Below are 20,802 nucleotides of genomic sequence, written 5' to 3' on the forward strand. Positions count from 1 at the left end.
TTGGATGGTTGCAGAAATTTTAAGTGCATTCTTGTAATTTTGTCTTGACTAAAGAAGGTGCCAGAGAAAATTGATATATCTGCATTACATGACATGCAGTAAATAATGAAGAATATCATAATAGTGACTTTTGAACCAAGTACTGTAGCAAGTCAATGACTTAAACTTTTAAGGAAATATGTATCAGCCATTTTTTATGAAGTGCAAAATAATCAAAATTGAAAAATATGTAAAAATAGATTTATTGCTTCTAATATTTGATCCTTGTTACAAGGACATTGCTATGGAGAATAAAAAGGAAACAGCAGAAACGACACTCAAACTTGACAAATATCATAACATTTCTGGTTCATAACTGTGTGTGATAGAGAGAGACTATTAGAGTTTGAAGGAAATGGTGGGCAGTTATGTTAATTAAATACATAGGTTACATATCATAGAAAAAATAAATTTTGGGCAATTTATTTTTAATCTCAATTGCAATTACTTCCCAAAACTTTAATATAGGCATAAAGGCATCTGATTCAAGGAGCATCAGAAACAAATGGGTTGAGTTCGTTGCTTTATTGAATATGATGTGGCCTAAGATTGTTGGCATTAGTGAAAACTGGCTATCAGAATCAGATATGGCAAGGGGTCAAATGTAATGGGTGTACTATTAAGTCCAGGTAGAGTAGAAATGCAAGACAACAATGATGGTAACAATAACAATTCCCCATGTAGCAGTGAGTTTGAGTCTATCTGGTGTGAAATGGAGGTTAATAGAATGAAATATATGGTGGGATTTTGCTACAGACCCCTTCCCACCCCCCACACAGCTCATTTGCAAGGGACAAAGAATGCATTGCCAGTACCAAATGTGCAACCATTATGGGTGACTTTAATTTTCCAAACATTGATTGGATAGAAGAGAAATCTCATAAGAAAGAATGGGAATTTTGTTGAATTGTTGCAAGACAACTATCTCAAGCAGCATGTGAAAGAAGGAACTCAACGTCAAAGAGGTCGATTTGCTCATAGCATCAGAAGGGGTCTCTGTCAAGAATATGGCTATTTTACCAACAGTTGGTGACAGTGATCATGCTGTGCTTTCTTGGGAAGTATCTAATTGTGTTAATGCTCCGATTAAAACAGGTTACATGATAAACTACAAAGCTGGAAATTATGATCAACATAAGAGAATACTATGTTGAATTTTTTCTTCACTAATGTATAAGACTATTACACTTTTTTTATATATTTTTGTCAAGTAGCTTTATTATATCGTCCTACATGTTTCGCAAATTTTCCTATTGGCATCTTCAGGGAAAACAAACTAGTAAGCTAAAATGAAGGTTACAGACTAGGTTATAACTGATGGTTCTAATTCATACAAAAAAATTGGTATTGTGCGTGACAATGCATGTATCTCGTTAACGTGATTTATTTGTTATGGCTCATGACGTAATTGTTATGAAAGTTCATTTCTTTGATGTTTAATGATCTGATAAAAGTTTTCCAAATTTCTGGTAAAATTAGACCTTGATTCTTGTTTAGGTTTTCAGTTTTACGGGCGACTGTAGCTGCTGCTTTAAAGGTTCTTGAATGGTAGTTATCTTCTATGTATGGCATAAGACTCTTATCCCACTCAATGTGATGGTTAGTAGAGGCAAAGTGGCATGAAAGGCCTGAAATGTCTTGTCTGTTTTCTGACATATCCTATGTGTTATTTCTTTCTCGTTTCAAAGCTTCTAGATGTCTGACCTATGTAACTAATACCACATGAGCAAGGTATATTATATACTCCAGAGTACTTGTAGAATGGGTGAGGATCTTTCGGTGATCTTAAAAATTTCTGAATAGTGTTGATTGGCTTGAATACCACTTTGATCATAAAGATAAACAGTGTTCGAACAAAGTAGTGATATTTCTTGAGAACAAGTTGTGTAAGATGTTGATGGCTTCAACCCCTGGAATGTTAGTAAACAAAGATGTAATGTCCAGGCTTGCTAGTATATCCTCTTCAAAGATAGGGATGTTTTTTATTTTATCTATTAAATGTTTTGAGTCTTTATAAGTATCAGAGACGTGAATGTGTTGTTGTAAAATCTTCGCAAGATACTTGGACAGTTGGTAAGTGGGAGAATAGATTCCATCAACTATTGGACGTAATGGTATACCATCTTTATGAATTTTTGGAAGGCCATACAATCTAGGAGTTAGTGGGTGCATTGAATTTAGCTTTCTTATTACTTCTATAGGCCAGTTATTCATTCCACGTAATAATTCATTGGTGTCATTATAGGTTTTTTTATGGTAGAATCTCTACTGAGAACTTCATATACAGACCTGTCCGATAATAGATTTTTACTAACATTCCAGTGGTTGAAGTCATCAACATCTTAGACAACTTGTTCCCAAGAAACATCACTACTTTGTTCGAATACTGTTTAACTTCTATTTTATTTGGCAAAAAAACGATCTACAAACAACTCACCGGATTAGCCATGGGTAGCCTCCTCTCACCTCCTTGTACTGACTTATTCATGGAAGATCTAGAGAAAAAAATCTTATCCCAGATCATTCCAAAACCGAAAATTTGGTACAGATATGTAGATGATATCTTTATCATTTAGGATCATACGAAAGAAGAACTAATGAATTACCTCAACCAAATCAATAGTTTCCACAATACCATCATTTCACATTAGAAATGGAAAAAGATGGAAAACTGCCATTCCTTAACATTTTAATAAAGAAACAAACCAATAATAGTATCAACCTCTCTGTGTACAGAAACCTTACAAATACTGGACGTTACCTCCATTTCAACTCGGCTCATCACATAGCTCAGAAACTTAGCACATAGTCTCAAGAAAAGAGCTATACAGTATACGACAGACAAGGATGACCTACTAATGGAATTAACTACAATATCCAGAGAATTTTCTTTAAATGGTTACCCAGAAAGATTCTATAACAAGATTCTCTTTACTGATATACCACGTAGACAACGTGATGACGTCCAATACATCAGTACAATTACGGTTCCTTTTGTCAGCAAGATTTCCAAAAAGTTAGCTAACCTTTTAAAACCACATAAGATCAAAGTGGTATTCAAGCCAATCAACACTATTCGGAAATTTTTAAGATCACCGAAAGATCCTCACCTATTCTACAAGTACTCTGGAGTATATAATATACCTTGCTCGTGTGGTATTAGTTACATAGGTCAGACATCTAGAAGCTTTGAAACGAGAAAGAAAAAACACATAGGATATGTCAGAAATAACAGACAAGACATTTCAGGCCTTTCATGCCACTTTGCCTCTACTAACCATCACAGTGAGTGGGATAAGAGTCTTATGCCATACATAGAAGATACCTATCCAAGATCCTTTAAAGAAGCAGCTACAGTCGCCCGTAAAACTGAAAACCTAAACTAGAATCAAGGTCTAATTTTACCAGAAATTTGGAAAACTTTTATCAGATCATTAAACATCAAAGAAATGAACTTTCATGACAATTAAGTCATGAGCCATAACGAATAAATCACGTTAACGAGACGCGCATTGTCACGCATAATACCAATTTTTTTGTATGAATTAGAACCATCAGTTATAACCTAGTCTGTAACCTTCATTTTTAGCTTACTAGTTTGTTTTCCCTGAAGATGCCACTAGGAAAATTGGCAAAACATGTAGGACGATATAATAAAGCTACTTGACAAAAATATATATAAAAAAAGTGTAATAAGAGAATACTATCTTTGGTACTACCGTGGTATCAGTTACTGAATGGGAAAAATGTCAGCAATACATGGGAATCTTTGAAAAAGTGCTTAAATGAGGCAGTATATGAATGTATCCCTAGTGTTCGAAGAATAAATAGGTTGGGAGTGAAATGAATATGCAACCTTATTAATGAAGAGATCCACAAGAAGATGTGGAATGAATATTGTGAGAATAAGGGTGAGAGGAGTTATGAAATGTTTAAAGCTCAGGCCAGAAAAGATGAGTATTGTGCAGAAAGCTAAATCAGAATATGAAAAGAAATTGGCCATGCAAGCAAAAGGCAAAAAAAGAATTTTATCATGGGAATGAACAATACATGGGAATCTTTGAAAAAGTTCTTAAATGAGGCAGTATCTGAATGTATCCCTAGTGTTCGAAGAATAAATAGGTTGGGAGTGAAATGAATGTGCAACCTTATTAATGTTCGAAGAATAAATAGGTTGGGAGTGAAATGAATGTGCAACCTTATTAATGTTCGAAGAATAAATAGGTTGGGAGTGAAATGAATGTGCAACCTTATTAATGAAGAGATCCACAAGAAGATGTGGGATGAATATTGTGAGAATAAGGGTGAGAGGAGTTATGAAATGTATAAAGCTCAGGCCAGAAAAGATGAGTATTGTGCAGAAAGCTAAATCAGAATATGAAAAGAAATTGGCCATGCAAGCAAAAGGCAAAAAAAGAATTTTATCATGGGAATGAACAATACATGGGAATCTTTGAAAAAGTTCTTAAATGAGGCAGTATCTGAATGTATCCCTAGTGTTCGAAGAATAAATAGGTTGGGAGTGAAATGAATGTGCAACCTTATTAATGTTCGAAGAATAAATAGGTTGGGAGTGAAATGAATGTGCAACCTTATTAATGTTCGAAGAATAAATAGGTTGGGAGTGAAATGAATGTGCAACCTTATTAATGAAGAGATCCACAAGAAGATGTGGGATGAATATTGTGAGAATAAGGGTGAGAGGAGTTATGAAATGTATAAAGCTCAGGCCAGAAAAGATGAGTATTGTGCAGAAAGCTAAATCAGAATATGAAAAGAAATTGGCCATGCAAGCAAAAGGCAATCCAAAAGAATTTTATCGTTATGCTACAAGCAAAGAAACAATGAATTTGAAAGAATAACTATTGAATGCAGATACTGCTCGAGTATTGGAAGTAAATGAGATCGTTCAATTAATGAGTGCTCACTTTGCTAAGATATATCAACTAGGTGTATGTAGCATAGTGCATAATACTACTATTACATTGGATGAAGAATTGAGGTTCATGAAAAGGAGGTTGAAGAGCTGTTGCATAACCTGGATAAGAATTTGTCTATAGGGACAGATGGAATATCAGCACATTTGCTAAAGGAATGTTCAGCTGAATTGGCTAGACCTTTCACATGTTTGTATAACTTGAATCTCAGCTCAGGAATGATACCGAAGGAATGCAATATAGTTCCATTGCACAAGGGTATGTGCAAAAATTGATGTGTCCAACTACCGACCTATGTATCTTTTGGTGTGGTTGTGAAGATTTTAGAGAAGTTGGTAAGAACTCGCATACAGAAATATGTAGACAAACATGCTATACTCTACCAGAAACAGCATGGGTTCACTAAAGGAAGGTCATGTTTTTTAATAATTTACTCATATTTTATAACAATGTTACAGCCACATTGGATAAAGGGAATGGATACACTATGATAATGTTGCATTTTTCTAAGGCATTTGATAGGCTACCACACGAAAGGCTGTTGCATAAACTGGAGAATATGGGATTGGAATATATACTCTTGACTTGGATCAGGGGATGGTTGACAGATATCAAAAAGTGATATACAGTGGATGTGAATCTGCCAGATTTAAGGTTGACCAGTGGCATACTACAGGGTTCAGCCCTTGAGCCATTATTGTTCAATCTATACATTAATGACAGTCATTCGCATGGTCTAACATCAGATGTGCAATTGTTTGCCGATGATGCGAAGGCAATTAGGGATGCTACTGATATTCTGCACTTACTAAATGGTTTTAATAGGCTGTAAATTGAGCAAACGAAAATGGCTGTCGATTTAATGTTACTAAGTGTAAAATTATGCACTTTGGCATGATTAGATTTCCAGGGGCATATTGTATTAGCGGGGTTATGCTACAAGCAACTGAGGAGGCAAGGAATCTTGGCATATTGGTAGATAGGAATTTGAAGTTCAAAGGTCACAGCAAAAGTTGCAAATGCAACTCAGGATAACTGTGATGTTGAAGCGAACATTGACATGTAAGGATAAGGAAGTAATTTTGCTTGTTTATAAGGCTTTGATAAGACTCAGGGCTGTCGCCAGATCAGATTGCGCCCTGGGGCAAACAATTAAATATCGCCCCTGATAAGACAAAAATATAAGAAAATCTCCAATAGCTATTTTGTTTTTATTACAAGAGAAACAATGCAAAACATTACATAATAATATTAATTAAATGTTTGCTCTATGGGGATATCGCACAATAAAACTGTTTATAAGATCTAAATTTAAATTATAAGCTATGTCCGCCTCTATCGATATAGTTGCTAGTCCAACCAGTCTCTCTCTCTCTCTTGGGTCATTGCTGTTTGCAAATAATTTTTAATCAGTTTAAGCTTGGAAAAACTTCTTTCCGCACTTGCTATGCTTACAGGAATTGTTAGTTTAGCGACGGCACCTACTGCAATATGGCTGAACGATTCTCTTGTTAAGCCGTGCTGTGAGGCAAGCTGCCTCTATGCTACACCCTGTCGACAGTACTGATAAGACTACACTTGGATTACTGTGTGCAGATTTGGTCTCCTGGGTTCCAAGGGAAACAGAAGCTGTGGAAAGGGTGCAAAGAAGAGTTACAAAGATATCTGGATTATGGGATTTAGATTATGAGGATAGATTGCAAGTATGTGGATTACCGACTGGTAAACAGAAGAAAGTGGGGTGATATGACGAAGGTTTATAAACTTTTGAATGGATGTTATAGAATAGCATCTAATGAAATTTTTTGTTATGTGGAAGGTGGGAAGAGAACATGGGGCATCCATGGAAGTAAAGTTTGTTCACAGTCAAGAAAGGGGTAATAGCTAGTTTTTTATCCCAGTGAGTGATTGAGTGGAATAGTTTGCCTTTTAGGCAGTGGCGGCTGGTGAAATTTTAAATGGGGGTGCTGCCTATACAAAATTTTTGAAAAAATGCGTTTTTTCCCTAATTAGTAACCAATTTATTAATAAATAAATCTAGAAATAAATAAATCTAGATTTATTTATTAATAAATTGGTTACTGATTAGGAAAAAAAGAATTTTTTTAAAATTTTGTATAAGCACCTACACTTAAAATTTCACTGGCCACCACTGCTTTTAGGGGTAGTGAATGAATTTAAGGGAAGGTATGACAGCTGGTTTGGGTGATTTATAGGCTCCCTCGATGAGGTCTCAGATAATAACAATCAGGGATTGAGATTCATATGGTGTTGTAAAAATTCACATTCCCAGAAAGAGGCAGCCAAATTTAAATGCTTGAATTGATGTATATACAAGTCTGATTCTAGTGAACTCTGCAGTTAGTGTCAGTGACATGGAGAGCAAGTGCAGATTTATTAGATTCCAAATATTTTATGTTTTTGGCATTTCAATTGTAATCTCAGCAGAATGGCCCATCTGTTCAAAATAAAGTTGACAGGAACAAGAATAAGGGAGGTAAGTTATCTTTAGTGGATGATAGAAAGGAAGGCAATTTCCAGAATGGCTTGAAGGTAATGTAGGTAACTTTAAAGAACTTGTACTATCAGTGGCGGCTCGTGGCTTGAAATCGTGGGTGGTGCTACAACTTTCGAAATATACATACACATTACATTGTAAGTGCAGTGTATACGTGCTTGATAAAATATCAAAATTATGGTAAAAATTAAACATGAAACATATTATTTATTATCGATAAAATTATACAGTTTAGTAGTATAATTCAAAATTACTTAAAAAATCAATTCCTTTAATTGTAATTAAAGAATTTTTGGACAGTACAATTAAATCCTTTAATTGTAATGTCCAAATATTTAGAGAGACTGAGTAAACACGGCAAGCACTACGAACAACAGTGGAACTGCGCGACGGACAGTGCCGCATTACGCTAATAGCTCACATCTCACTATGACGTGCATATGCTTGCGCACGCAGCAATATGACATTGTGGTAAACACAGTGCTGCTAGCGTCCTTCGCCCTCCTAAGTGCTACAAGATGGGTTTTTATTATTTTTTATACAAAATAAGAGAATTGTATATGATTGTTGATAAAATTAAATATTACAAGCAAATATTAATAAATATTTATATATTTATTAATATTTGTATTAAAAATTAATATATATCGAGAAAAATTGGGGGTGCTACAGTTCAGCAGTGCCTATGCACGAGACGTCCCTGTGTACTATTCACTCAGATTTCCTTTAAGCTAGAGTACAGCAACTCTTTTAACAAATGATTGTGATCTGGTTGAGGAATGATATTTATCTAGGCTTCTTTGAATTGGAAACTTGGCCACATCCATTAGCAATCATAGCGATTTTTATTTTGTTTAGTTCCTCCACTAGAACGGATTCAGTAGAATAGATAGGCATTGTCATAACTCTTATGCTTAGATCACTATCTTCTGTGACAGATGTGTCTGCCACTAAAGGAAGATTTCCAATAGACAAAAAATTTTATCACCTTTAGGGGTGGACTATTAAAGTATCCAGGAAGGGTAGGCTGACTTCCATTCAGTGGTAATCATGATATGGTTATGCATTGAATTTATTTTACTTAGAAACCAGAGTATTTCAGTCTGGGTGTGACCCGATTGCAGAGATGCCATCCACAAAACAAAGCCAAATATAATGTGGAGAGAATACGGTACTAAAAAGTTTGCTTTCTAGGTGTTTCATAAAGAGTCTGCTAATGAAAGGAAATGGAATTTATTGACCTAAGAGATAATTACTTTAAACAGCATGTGATGAAGGGATTTAAGAGTGCTGGATCTGATGATAGCATCTGAGGATCTTTCCAAGATTGCTAAACGTGTAAATTTCAATTAAGGTGTATACACACACACACACACACACACACACACACACACACACAAAGAAGAATGTGTTGTGGATGATATATAAAAAGAAAGATGAGCAGGGAGATCAAAAGCCGTAAAAGGCACTTCAACAAGAAAGGTGATTGGCAATAGTAAAGAAGGCAAAAATCTGATTATGTGAATAAATTTGCTTAGCAGGACAAAGAAAATTATAAACTTTTTTGTTATATGGCAAGTACAAGAAAGAATGCCTATGAAAAGATAATTTTAATGAGTGTGTGACAGGTAGCTAAGGTGACAGAGTAGGCAAAATAGTTGAGTTACTGCTTTGCAAAGGGTTTATCATCTGGATGAAGTTGTGAGAACTGATATGAGAATAGATGTTGAATTGGAAGTACTAAGGATATTGCATAATCTCAGTAGGATTACAACTGTGGGAGTAGATGCGGTATCAGTTCTCATATTATGAGAATGTGCAAAGGAATTGTCATTGCTTCTGACTAGGCTGTTTAACTTAAGGTCCCAGATCAGTTCAAGTCGAAGGAAGTGGAAGGAGAGCAAAATTCAGAAGTGGGTGGATAAGAATTTCATATTCTGTTTGGGACAGCACAATAACAGGTCATGCCTTTGTAATTTACTCACTTTTATTTATAATAGAAACTGTTGAATTAGATAAAGAGAATTGTTACATGATAATACTGCTAAATTTTAAACAGGCATTTGACAGGTTAATGCACGGAACTTGGTTAGACAAACTGGAGCAGATGGAATTGATGTGAGGATGATGGACAGATACCAAAGAGTGGTATATGGATGAGCAGTTATGTGGAGTTAATTTTATCCAGAAATTTAAGTAATTCAGTTTCAGAGTGAGATTAGATTGCAAAGATATCCACAAAATGTAGCCAAGTGCTAAGTCGAGAGAGAAATGGTGTCAAGTAAAATAACTGGCATTGATAGCAAACTTGAATAATTTGACGATGTCATCAAGAAAATCTACTAATCTCAAGAAAAGTTTGAGAGTTTCTTGAAGTGGGATATTTGTAAACAGTGAAATTGCATGAAACGAAAACCATTTCAGACTCTTGAAGATTACGATATTTAATTTTTTTTCTTTGAAATCGAAACTAGTTTTAATATAAGAGGTAGTTTTTCCAGTAAAGTTTTGTAGAGGTCTTATATTTTGCCAAATAACTCAATTATTGGACGTAATGGATAACCAGATTTGTGCACTTTAGGAAGGCCATCGTGCTCGTCCACCACGTGGTGGACGAGCATGATGAATCTGCAACTTTTCATTAGTATTAGTATCTAAGAGGAAGGTTTTAGATTTTATAATCTGTTTAGCTGGCTTTGCATAGTACCTCTGTCGATAATATTATCAATAGAACTAACTAGTAATTAAACATTAAGTTGGCGATCATAGTAGTATCCATGAAAACCGCTGTAGTTATAACATTGTTATTATTTCTGCGAAAAAATCGGAGAGCTTGAATTTTGAAGTGGACATTCCTCCTACTTGTACAACTGCGACTGAGACACATATTATACGCATTCTGTATGACTCGTTCTTGTATTTATAATTTAAATGTTACCAATTCTTCTACCTTCTCCTTGAAACTCATGACATTACATTGAGCCTATACGGAAACCACTGATTTCTGGGAAGAGCCATAAAGTTCGTCTACAGTAGTGTCAGGAACACCGTGACTGGACACTGGAAAAAAAAGTCATAAAGTCATGTAGTCTGATGAGTCACAGCATGTCTTGTTCTGTACCGACGATCGGCATAGAATTTGACAGGAGTCCCATAAAGCAATGAACCCAGCTTGCCTTGTATACACAACTCAAGCTTCTGGAGGTGATTAGGGACATATTCTGTTGGTACGGAACAGGATCCTTGAAATTTCTGCAGTGCCAGGTGGCCAAAGAATATCTGAACATTATTGCCGATCAAGTCCATCCTGCGATGCTCACTTTTTACCCAGCAGGTCTCGGCTGTTTCATGGATGACAATGCTGCTCTCCATCACGCATTGTTCAGTGAGCATGGCGACTTCCACCATCTTCTCTGCCACCACAAAGTTCAGATCAGATCCCTATTGAAATTGAATGGGACATGTTAGCAAAAAGGGGTAAAGTCCTTTTCCGTGAAATCTGGGTCAGTTAAAGGATTGTCTGGTGAACGTCTGGCATGTTGTAGACGTAGATGCAATCCACCGTCTTGTAGAATCAATGCCAAACCACATATGGGCTGTAATTCAGGCTAAAGGATGTCCAATACGGTATTAAATAAAATTTTCTAATTCAGTATGTGTATGTAGGAATAAATTCTATTTTCTCTTACACGTGTGAAGCTGCTATTTAAAGCATTTTACTATCTCTAACACGTATTTCTGTATTAAATGTCTAGTAACTGATTTGTTTTATAATAAGTAAATTATTTTAAACTTTTCATATCTGTCTTATCAAAATTCGGATAGAAAATCCGAACAAATTTAGTCATGCTTAGTAGTTCCAAAGTTCCACATAGACAGGGGCGCGCCAGTAGTGTCCGGCGCCTGTGTGCAAAACTTTAGTTGGCGCCCCCCCAATAAAAAATCACTTTAAAAAACGTTTTTTTTTTAAAGTATTTCCTCCTCTTTAGCGCCATTGCACATATGGCCGGCGCGCCCCTGCATATATAGACAACTCTAAACGTTTCTGTATACAATTGCTTTGTGCGTAATTCCAAACAACATGATTTATTGCATCTATTTTTTTTTTTTTCACTAATGTGCAGAGTTAAAAAAAAAAAAAAACAGCTATCATTCAAATAATTGTTAATCAGATAGAACTTGTTACATGACAATAATGTGTTGTAGACGGCAGAATAGAAGTACATGGATTAGGGATCCCAGATACATTGGAAAAAAATACGGGACACTTATGAGTGAGGGTAAAAGTTTAGTATGCGCATCCATCACATATGCCAGTCTTACAAAATGCCCAAAACGTAAATTTTCTATCATATAACTTACGGATTATTTTAGATGTATAATCCACTGATCGAAAACTCTGGTTGTGAAAACACGTGTGATAGGCGAAAGTTGCTTCTTCTGCAGCAAGATTTTTTTCCACTTCCTCCCATCTCTTTCTTGGTAAAGAAATCACTGACTTTTGCACTTGTACCAGCTCAAGATGCAGATTTATGTCTTTTCGTAGCAATGTGCTGGGTAAAGTCGGACTTTCCGCCATGATCGACGCTAAACAAGCCACTACAAACCGTACGCTCCACTTTATCTGTCTCGCCCAATTTAGTAGATTTTTTTAAAAACGGAAATTGAGTTTTTAAAGCGTCTGTATAATCACACTTCCTTTTCGGCATTTTCAACGTTCAACAGGGCCACAGGAGAATTGAAAAACATACATTTTAACAGCAGCCGTACAGTGATTAATACTCTGCAAGGACCAACTTCTTTCTCTCGGAGCAAGCTTCGAAATTGACGTGGGCCAAGCGGACCGTTCCTTGCTATTTAAAGCTGAGCCAATATCACAGTACACACCAAAATGTCAATGCACATGCGCACTGTTCTAACGAACTTATCATTTGCAGTGTTGCCATCACTCGCTTCGGGAAAATAACAACGCGTCTACAGTTCCCTGTAATGATGGACAGCGATGTTTATAATAGAATAGAAATTGTAACTCATCGATTTTGTTAGTCAGTCTTGAACTTTAAAATACATGGCAAAAAGCTGTCCTGAAGAGTTTTCTCGGGACAACGGGACGCATTAGCCAAAAACGGGGCGATCCCGCATTTCACGGGACGTCTGGGATCCCTAACATGGATTAGGTAAATGCATATAATAAATTTCTGTTTCTCTGACCGGAAATATTAATATATACTCATTATTATTATTATCAGTAACTTGAAATTTGAATAAAGGATTGCATAAACAACGTGACACCCACTATCACGCTATAAATGTGATCTTATCTGCAGAAGAAAGATTCTTCTAGTATCAACTAGGACCCTGGTGTTCAACCCAATCCCATTAGCTACGTGTGGCGAAAAACTCAAGGGTTTGTGGAGAATTGGTGCTTCTAATTGCAAAGATCAGTTAAATATAGATTATAAAATTAAAATTCTGCGTCAAAATTTTAAAAAAGTTGTATTAAGGAATTTTATTTTATAATAGAGAATTAAATGATGAATATAATTTGATTTTTACTGCAACAATTCCAACTTTGATATTCACGTATATAATAATTACGCCTCTCTTTCAAAAAAAATAAAAAAGACATTTCAATATATTTTATTTTGTCCACACTGATCTTAACTTCATTTAACTGATTCTAATTGTCATGGAAAGACAATTTTCCGCCGAAAAGATCAAATGTTACAGCAGATAACTTAATGATTTAACACTAGGAAGTAGTGCTATTATGATTATTTGATTTGATTTTGTTTTTCCACGTATAAAGTAAGAATGGCGAGTTTATTGAAATGAGAACTTAGGGAAGAAGACCAAATTCAAGAATAAATTCAAGCTAAACGCATTCTTAAAACGTGAAAGAATGACAGATTTATGTGTAAACATTATTTCACTTTCTGTATTTTTCATAATTCTACGATAGCTGTTTAGTTTCAAAAGACTCGATAAATGCATGTTAGGTTTAAATAATATTTAATAATGTTATTAAGTAAGATTTAATAAAGCTTAAATCTTATTACGATTTTTTTAAATTTAGAAATAATTTTTATCCAATAAAACAGTAAATAATTATTTTACAAAAGAAATATCAGCATGTCGTAGATTTTCACAAAATTGATTATCCAATCGCATTTAAAGAAGATATATACAGTATATATATCCTATATGTAAATATATGTAAGCTACACTTTGTTCTTAGCCAAAAAGCGAGAAGCGATACTCCGTGAGGACTGAGGTAATTACAATGCTAGGCAACTCGTGGTAAAGGTGGAGTAAGCCCCAAGCCTTAGGTCTCTTAAAAATCAATTTAATATCTGGGGCCTGTAGCAGAGGAGGTCTGCACTTGGTTTTAGCCCAAAGGCTGAGAAGCAAAAAATGTAATATATGTTTTTATCGTTTACTAAAGTAAACGATGAAAAAAGACCTTTGATTCAAGGAAGAGCAGATTTAATAATTAGCTGGAAAAATGAAATAAAGAATAGGAATATCATCATCAAAGATCACCATAAAAAAGTTATTAATAATTTTAACACAAAAGCTAGCATTTAACCATTAACATTACTGACAGGATGGGTGAAGCACTAGTGCTTTTCATATTCCCCTTTATCTGTAGTGAGAGGTGTTTGGGAATGGGAGGTATGTGAGTAGTTAAGCTCGCCCCCTGAGGGCAGTTGTGTTAGCTATGATCAGTTGCGAGAAGAATAGCCTTCGGTCTTTTGTGTTTGTAGTAATCAGTTTCATTATAATTGACAGCTTGTACGATCAGCGGGTTTGAATGCGAACTTGACTTCACGAAGAATTTTTCTGCAAGATCATGAAGAAGGGAGGAGATGTATGGAATGCCGATTTCTCGGTGAATGTGAATTTCTGATGAACCACGGTGCATCCAGGATCATCCTAAGGCATTTGTTTTGGATTCTCTGTAATTTCGAAATGTTTGATCTTGAAGTGTAACTCCATGCTGGTGAGGCGTAGGTAATGACTGGGCGTATTACCATCCGGTAAAGAAGCAATTTATTATGTAGGTTCAATTTGCTCTTGCGGTTGATCAATGGGTAGAGCTGTGCTATTACTTTGGAAGATTTGGAGCCAATGAGAATGATGTGCTTGTTAAAAAGGAGTTTCTTATCCATTAATACCCCAAGATATTTGGTCTCTGATTGCCATGGGATCTTATTACCAGAGAGCAGGATGTCTTCTTTGTTGCAGACCTTTCTTCTTGAAAATAACATGGCTGAGCTTTTGAGGGAGTTCACTTGAATCCTCCAGTTGGTGAACCAGTTTGCTAGCTCATTGATACTTCCTTGGAGTCTAGTGATTGCTAGGCGAGGGCTGAGCGATCTAGCTAGAATAGCGGTGTCGTCGGCATAAAGGGCCGTAGTAGTTGTTCTTGAATTGAGAGGAATATCTGCCATGTAAGTTGTGAAAAGTATTGGGGCCAGAAGAGAACTCTGAGGTACTCCCGCCAGGATTTTGCGCCTTGGTGACACAATTCCGTTGAGTTTTATTTGCATGTATTTTTTTATTAATATATGAATATATGAGTTTCACTAGTTTAATTGGGATATTGTTTTCAATTAGTTTGAAGATAAGGCCTTGAGGCCAGACCTTATCAAAGGCCTTGGCAACATCCAAAAATACAGCAGCAGTGTGAAGGTGCCAGTTAAAACCATGAGTGATATGTTCTGTTAGTCGGTGAATTTGTTGCACCGTATTGTGAGCTTTGCGAAACCCAAATTGCTCATTTGGGATTATTTTCTGTTTGTCCACTGCTGATTGTAAAAGCTAATATGCAAGCAATTATGTAATGTTATCTGTGTGTTCTATTGTAAAAAATAAAAAGTGTTTGAACTATTTATTAAATGAAGATTACAAAACTTTAATTTTTATTATAATTATTTATATTTTTGATTGTATTTTTTAAATATATTTTTCAAAAGGAATAGTAATTCGCTTATAATCGTTTATGTATTTATCTTTGCCACTAAATTTGAAATCTTAAGTGCTTTCTGCTTAATCGGAGATGTTTTCTTAAAAAATATTTTTATATTCATATTTAGTAAAAGTAATTTTCCATTTTATAATTAATAATTACAATTATTTGTAATTATTAATTACACGATAAACATACTTTTATGAAAAGAAAACGATGTCTGAAGAAATTAGGTTTTCAAATAAAAAAAAAGTTAAACAAGGAATCAGTCTTAATACTCTTTAGTTACGCAAAAAAAAAGGACAAAAAATCGATAAACGTTAGACACAATAAATATCTAGCAGGCATTCTTTCCGTGTATCAATAAAATTCCGGTAGTACAAGTTTTCTACTAACTTGATTCATTGTGTTGAAAGGGGGAGGGGAGGGTTATAATAGAAATATTTTGGATGTATATTAATAAAAATGTACACAAATGGAATTAATATAATTAACTTTTAGGGTAATTAAACTTCGTCTCTAAAATTATTGCATAAATAATTCTTATTACTTATTTATATAAAATAACAAAAAAATCACTTCCCACACCATTTCAAGTTGAAGGACATATTACTTAAGTATATATAAAACTTCCTGTACATTATCTGCTGGAAGCGTGTGTCACTAGACACATCTGAACATTGATCGTCATTCTTAGATTAGGCAGATCTGTTCCAGTTATGGTGTCCAGCTTAGCACACTGATGCAATGCCTGTAGTTCTGGCTCCTGCTGCCCTTGCCGCACAGTTGAGCTCCTCTCTTCAACGGGGGATACTTGGCGCTCCTTGCCTTTGTCAAATTTGGTAGTGGGAGTAGCTAGCATTGTTTATGACGCTTCCAATTGACGGCATTGCAAGAAGCAGTCTGCCTTCTTTTGTAACCAAATTTGTATGTTAATTAGTAATTTTTTGCTGCTTGTTTTCATCATATAATACATCATGTAATATTTAAAATAATACATTTACTCAGAAAAATGTTTCCGCGTAATGCTAGATTTCGATTTTCAATGAAACTTGTTAGAAGAATTGGATTTTCGTGGACATAAATATCTTTTATCTTCCAGATAATGAAGCGATAATGCACACCTACTTAAAAAAATAAACAAAAAATTAAGGCACGTGTGGCAATTTTTAAATTGGTTTTAAAAATAGAGTAGTGTGGGTATTTCAGGATGTGCGCTGGGTATACGACGAGAGAAGTAGTTATATTTAGGCGATAAATGATGCTTTTCCTTAGCGCGCGTTCACACTGGTCGGTGCTGCAGTTCTTAAATTTATGCATCTTATGGTAGGGTTTCGAATATTTAATAAGATGCATGATTTTCTTATATGTTTTGGACCTCCTTTAATATCATTCAATCGCAGTTGAACACTTGTTAAAGTTATAACTGGATAGTTTTATCGAAAAGCAGTCGACAGATGAAGCTCAAATTTCTTTGCTATTTCATGGAACGATAAACCCGAGAGGAAGACGAATTAGATGACCCTGCAATCTAGCTGGACACACAGAAAGGAATCTATTCAGATAGACTTTAGAATATTAAAGAGAGAGGATATAGTAATTACATTTTAAATTACGAAAAACAAATGTCGGAGGGGGGGTGCTTTCAATAGACTGTGCGTATATTTACCCCATCCTATTTTCAGTTATATATGGCTTGTACCTTCAGGTTAAAGTTGAACCTGAATGTAACCAAAGAAGTTTTGTCTTAAAATAAGTCTTGCCAGAACACCAAAGCAATTTATTACTGATTATAACCCGTAATCTGTTCGAATTATGCTTTTTAGGGTTAGTAATATAAGAATATAAACTCTGACATATGGATTTGTCCTCAAAGAATCCAATTCGCATTGTTTTATTTCACGTATTTATAAAATATTTTCCTAATTCAATAAAATAAAACAGTAGTTCATGTTTAAATAGTAAATAGCTGATGCTTAAAATATCGTGTTACAAATATGATACATTGCAAAGATCATCGGTATTATATTTATTTATACGCGCCTAACGATAGAGATATTTACTTGTCTCTACTTGTGTACAATCATAATGATTAGTTATGGAAGCACGATTTTAAACTAGAACATTATGATTAGATTACTTTTTTTTTTTTTTTTTACTGAATCTGTGAATGAATAACTACTTTTATTATCAGATATTTTCCTGACAAAATTTTTTGAGGTAGAGGTTGGTGCTGTGAATTTGTAAAACGTTTGACTGCTTAAAATATCGTGTTACAAATATGATATATCGCAAAATTACAATAAATCATTAAGACATGTACAAAAATCACAACTGAACAGTTCTATTTTGTAAGATCCCCCCCCCCCTCTCTCTCTCTCTCTGTACTCGAATAAAGTGCTGAAGTTCTTGCATTCATTAGTTCCTGGATTCACCACAAAGTATCCTAAAGACATTGGTTCATTGCATATTCTCGCTTCTTGGTTATCTTTGCAATCATTGGTGTCAGGAGCAAGTGGGTGCTTTGTGAGCTGGCTTGCCGTGCGTGACACTACAATGTTCGTAGTATTAATGACATCTGTGTCACTACTTGTGTTTAACTGCTTTTAAGAACTACAATTTACACTTTTCTGTTAATTATCGGTATTATTAATAAAAATCCACAGATATTTAAAAACATCAAGGGTTCTTCCACCACAAAAGACGGTGGATGATTTGCACCGCCCAGTGTAATCTGGTGACCATACTCATCTCATGTCTGAAAGAGGAGGAAACCATTTAGCATTTCTTGGCCTATTACATTTTCTCTATAGATGATGGATCTGAATGAAAGTTGACGTTTCGAGTCTTTTCATAAAATTTATTGGGTGTTATTAATTTTTGTCTAAATCTAAATTTTTAATAGCAAAATTAGGTAAGGTGTTTAGAAAAAATATATATATAATAATTAGCTATAAACTAAGTTCTATGCCAAAATGTTATGCAAATGAATGATATCACCGTTAATCTAAAATGGTATTCTGAATGCGTTCACTGATTTTTTGTGCGTCTTATCTCGTTTTCCCTTTCATTTCATTGATATCACTAAATAGCATTTCTCAGTGGAATTTAGGCTGGCTTAAACATACGACTACACATTGTTTTATTGAAAAGTCATATTATTTGATGACCAGGACAAGAAATTTTCTCCAAAAATTATCCTGCAAATTTTTAATTAGATGTTCACCTTGTGAACAATCAGTGGATTATTTAGTGCGGTAGTGGGGGATATCTAGAATGTTACAACGTCACGAAATTATAAACATTTTCTTCGAAAAACTGTAAAACGTTCAGAGGGACATGCAGTAATAAATAATTAATTTTTTAAAAAAAATAATTAACTGCCTTTTTTAAAGGCAGTTTAATTATCATTATAAACCTAATGCAGTTATTAATTCATATTATGATTTCGATATTGTAGCGTGAATATTATATGTGAAATTATTGAAGTTGCAAAAAAAATTCTTTTTTCTCCATAGGGATCCAACCAAGTGGTTGAATGTTATTCTCATGGAAGATGAGATTTATCTTTGGCTGCGAGATCATCCCTCTGCCTCTTGAAGGCTTAATGCAGTTTCAATAGAGGGTTGCTTGGTGAGTTGTAGGCGGCATATATCTTGAGGCTTCCAGCATTGTTTGTGTGGACTTGTATTCCTGTAGTCTCCAGGTTGGTAGTCTGTGGGTTGGATATGGCATTGTGGTGGAGGTACGGTTTGATGTAGATGGCAGTGACTCCTCCTTTGGTGCTGAGTCTATCCATTCGGTACGTTGTGTATCCTCTCACTTTTGGGTTGTTGGCAGGTCTTAGGTGGGTCTCGTTGATCAGCATTATGTCCGGGTTGTGTCTTTGTGCGAATTCCTGTAGTTCTAGTGTCTTATTGGTGAGGCTGTTGGCATTCCAGGCTGCAATTAGAAGCGAGTTGGGTTTTACTTTTGTTTTATTCATTATTGAGTGCTGTCAGTATGGAATGGGTTCCTTGCAGGAATTTCTTTGTGGAGGATGGAGTTGGGTTTGTTCGGCTGAATTACTGCAGCATAGTGGCTAGCGAAGCAGTCAATATTGCTGATGTTGGAGCAGCAATATTGACTGCTTCGCTAGCCACTATATATCAACCTCCCACCAAGACCTATGCAGAAGCATAGGTCTTGGTGGGAGGTTGAGCCCTTTCCTGACTTTTGTGGATAGGGTTTTGTTGGTTTGATGACTGTGCAGCTGAGATGCTTTGAGTGGTCCAGATTGGGGAAGGTTGGACGGGTTTTGTATTTCCGTAATTTCTGGTGTGATGGTTGCATCCTTTGTAGTTTGCTGGGTGGGGACCTCCACAGTTGGCACATTTGTCTTGGTTTTGAGCATATAATGGTTTGATGTTTCTCACCACACTTCAGGCATCTGAACTCAGCTTTACATAGTCTTTGGGCATGGCCAAACTTTTGGCAACAATGGTATTGCCCTGCTGATGCCCCCTTTTTCTAAGTGGTTCTGTTGTTATCTTAAGTCCACAGACCGCAGTTATGTCGTAAATTCGTCTTTGCATGTTCTGGATCTCAACTAATACTAATCGCATCGGTCGTTTATCAGATCTAAGCATCCGGCTGACTTTGATTGGTGTTAGGCCATGCTGGGTGAGGTCTGCCGCGATCTCCTCGTAGGTAATGCCTTCAGTGATGGATAACAACAAACTACAGTACCACACCTTCGTGTGGTACTGTAGTTTGTTGTTATCCATCATTTTTGTTATCCCTCTGTAGTATGTGACTGTTGTTGGTTGAATTTTTACTCCTTCGTCGGTGTTTCTGGCCCAGGAGTAGTCAATGTTATGTTCTCTCAGGTTTCTTGCAACTGTTGTCCATTTTTCGTTTTCAAGGAGAATTACTGGCGGGACCTTTTCCTTTTTTTCCGGCACTGTTTGTGAGGGTGTTTCGTTTTTCATATGATCATCCTCGGTTCTGCGTCTTTTATTCGTGTGTTCTTCTGTGAAGTCTGTCTGACTGGGTTCTCAGGTAGGGAGATGGACGTGTTGTTGATCTCTTTAACTTCGTCCTCGATATCTTCGGGTTCATCTGGTTGAGTGTACAGGTTTAAGAAATCTGGCCATTCCGTATTGAATTTTTTAAGCAATGATTTAAATAGTTTTTGTGCTTGATTTTTGTTTAGATGATCTAGAAGATCATTTAAGTTATCCATATCTGTTCTGTTCGTTGTTAAATCTAATAGGTGGTGATTGGGGAATTGCGTATGAGCGCAAGTAGAAATCCCGAAGGTCTAGAGACCTGCCAACAGAAATTCTGAGAAATAT

The sequence above is a fragment of the Typopeltis vanoorti genome, chromosome 6 (assembly GCF_054136105.1).
Source record: "Typopeltis vanoorti isolate ZY-2024b chromosome 6, IOZ_Tvanoo_1.0, whole genome shotgun sequence".
In the NCBI taxonomy this organism is placed as follows: domain Eukaryota; kingdom Metazoa; phylum Arthropoda; class Arachnida; order Uropygi; family Thelyphonidae; genus Typopeltis; species Typopeltis vanoorti.